Source organism: Rhinopithecus bieti, unplaced genomic scaffold (assembly GCF_001698545.2).
Source record: "Rhinopithecus bieti isolate Rb0 unplaced genomic scaffold, ASM169854v2 scaffold_11944, whole genome shotgun sequence".
Classification (NCBI taxonomy): domain Eukaryota; kingdom Metazoa; phylum Chordata; class Mammalia; order Primates; family Cercopithecidae; genus Rhinopithecus; species Rhinopithecus bieti.
In genome coordinates, this window is record NW_016807378.1 from 3080129 (window position 1) to 3083204 (window position 3076).

A 3076-nucleotide genomic window follows, 5' to 3' on the forward strand; every position below is an offset into this window, starting at 1 on the left:
ATGTGCCTCCGCAAATTCATGCATTGAAGCCCTAACTTCCAATGTGACTGTATTTGGAAATAAGGCCTTTAAGAAGATAATTAAGGTTAAATGAGGTTGTAAGGATGGGGCACTAATCCAATAAAACTGATGTCCTTATAAAGAAGAGGAAGAGACACAGAGACTTCTCTCCCCATCCCTCCCTGGACATGCACACACACAAAGGAAAGGTCATGTGACGACCCAGTAAGAAGTCAGCCTTCTGCAAGCAAAAACGAGAGGCCTCACCAGAACCCTTCCTTGCTCATACATTGATCTTGAGCTTCCAGAAAATAAATGCCTGTTTTTTAAACCACCTAGTCTGTAGTATTTTGTTATTAATATATATAATATAATTATCATATAATTATACATTACTATTATATAATTATATTATTTGTATTAGGCAACACAAGTTGACTAATACACTTGGTTAAATATTTGACCTTGGACAAGTTGTTTAACCTATGTGAAGTTTAATTGTGCTTACAAAGTAAAAAGAGAGAAAGAACAATAGTAACAGTAATATTGTGGTAATCATTAATGATCTTCACTGAATATTTCTGGTTCTTCTTTGAGTAATTGGTAGAATTATACTTCCATTCTTCCTTGATTTCAGGTATGGCCATATAATTTGCTTTCACCAACAAACTATGGAAGTCTTTAATTATATCACCACTTCTTCCTCTTACCCTAGAGACTGGGAATGTTTCAGATAGTAAAGTCTCTATCACCTGGGTCTCTGAGTGGGCATGATATGGAACAAAGCCCCCACTGACCTAAATATTACATGCAGCATCGGCAAGAAATAAGTCACTGAGAGTTGGGGGTTGTTATTATAGCTCATTACATAGGTATACATAGGTTGTTGAAATAATTAAATGAGATGTTTTAAAGTGTCTTTGTTGATTTTCAAGTCTTTGTGGCCTTGAAGCTTCTGGGTTGAAGAACGTTAAAAAGTTGCACATTTTCTAGTTTGAATATAGAGGTTTTTGGTAAGGCAATACCACTGTGAAGTTTATTACTAAGAGAAGTTCCAGTCTTAACAACTATCAATTGATTGAGGCAGTGCTTATAGCCTTGTTGGAAAGAAAAGAAAGAAAAATACATATATATATATGTGTGTGTGTGTGTGTGTGTGTGTGTGTGTGTGCGTATGAAGAGCAAGACAATGTATACCAAAGTGTATACCTAAGAGTAGATATCTAGCGCTGGCAATCAGTACTCAGCAAGATCTACCAAGGTGTGCATCGTGTGGCAAAGGGAGTTAGGAAAGAAAGAGGCCAGTTGGAGCTAGAGGAGATGGGGAAGGGAGTTTGAGAGAAATCTTGAAGATGGGTAGGGTATGAGCAGATGGTGAGTAGACAAGACTGAATTTCTAAATACTGTAAAATACATCTAAAACATTTAAGTCTTGCTCTTCTTGTTGCCATCCTCTGATAAGAAGTTGTGTGATGGTCAGGTGTAGTGGCTCACGCCTATAATCTCAGTCCTTTGGGAGGCTGAGGCAGGAGGCTGGCTTGAGCCCAGGAGTTCAAGACCAGCCTGGGAAACATACTGAGATACCATCTCCACAAATTTTTTTTTTAATTAGCCAGGCATAGTGGTATGCTCCTGCAGTCCTTGCAACTTGGGAGGCCAAGGTAGGAGAATTTCTTGAACCCAGTAGGGCAAGACAGCAGTGATCCATAACTATGCTACTGTACTCTTGTACTGCAGCCTGGAAGACAGAACGAGACCCTGCCTAAAAAAAAAAAAAAAGAGGCACTGGGGGTGCCACACCAGGTGGACATCTGATTTATGAAGCTCCCCATCCACCTATCTGAGTACCTGACTTCTCAGGATTGACTCCTACAGCATCAGATACACAGCTTCTCCTAGCATGATCTTGATCTGATCAGTAAACAAGAAAATTTGTCTCCCATAGTTCTGGGGCCTGTTCACCATCTACAACCACAGAGCTGTCATAGCTGCCATCTCTACTTCCATCCCTGTAATTTCACAGCCCCAGTTCACAGCCATGAATGAACCACAGTGCTTCTACAACGAATCCATTGCGTTCTTTTATAACCGAAGTGGAAAGCATCTTGCCACAGAATGGAACACAGTCAGCAAGCTGGTGATGGGACTTGGAATCACTGTTTGTTGTCCGGAGCCATGAGGCCCAGAATTAGCCGACCTCTGTTGCTTGATCTCCACAAAGCGGAGACAAGACAGCACATTTCCGGGTTCTTTATTACAAACCTTTCCCGCGCGCACCTAAACCCTTCCCGCGCGCGCCTAAACCCTTCCCGCGCACGCCTAAACCTTTACTGCGCGCGCGCTAACTTTTCCCGCGCGCGCGCGCGCAAACATTTTTCCCGCCCAGGAAGATATGCAGCCTACGGCGCAGGCGCGATCCCGCGCCCGGGAAAATTACAAACCCACGGTGCATGCGCAATTGTAATTTGAGTAAGCCCAGCCTCCTGTCACCGCCCTGGCCCAACCTCTTCCTCTGCCAGCCTATATAAGGCATTGCACCGCCACCATTAAACGAGACTTGATCAGGCTATTTGTCTTGTCTCCATTTCTCGTGTTTTCTTGTCTCCTCCATTCCCACTCCCCCTTCCAGGGTCTGTTGGACTGTCCTGCAGGTCGGGACAGTTTGTATCTTCATCATGTTGGCCAACCTACTGGTCATGGTGGCAATCTATGTCAACCACCACTTCCATTTTCCTATTTATTACCTAATGGCTAATCTGGCTGCTGCAGACTTCTTTGTGGGGTTGGCCTATTTCTATCTCATGTTCAACACAGGACCCAATACTCGAAGACTGACTGTTAGCACATAGCTCCTTCGTCAGGGCCTCATTGACACCAGCCTGACGGCATCTGTGGCCAACTTACTGGCTATTGCAATCGAGAGGCACGTTATGGTTTTCCACATCCAGCTCCACATACAGATGAGCAACCGGCAGGTAGTGGTGGTCATTGTGGTCATCTGGACTATGGCCATCGTTATGGGTGCTATACCCAGTGTGGGCTGGAACTGTATCTGTGATATTGAAAATTGTTCCAA

At 43.6% G+C, this 3076-nt stretch overlaps 1 pseudogene across 1 annotated transcript in view; it reads left to right on the forward strand.

Annotated features, from left to right (window-relative positions):
• Window positions 1-1793: 1793 nt before the first annotated feature.
• The window catches only part of LOC108535509 (lysophosphatidic acid receptor 1-like), a 5900-nt pseudogene continuing 4617 nt past the window's right edge, over window positions 1794-3076 (forward strand). The window contains exons 1-2 of the transcript XR_001887249.1: window positions 1794-2162; window positions 2662-3069. The product of XR_001887249.1 is annotated as a lysophosphatidic acid receptor 1-like (transcript). The remainder of the gene's footprint in view (window positions 2163-2661; window positions 3070-3076) is intronic.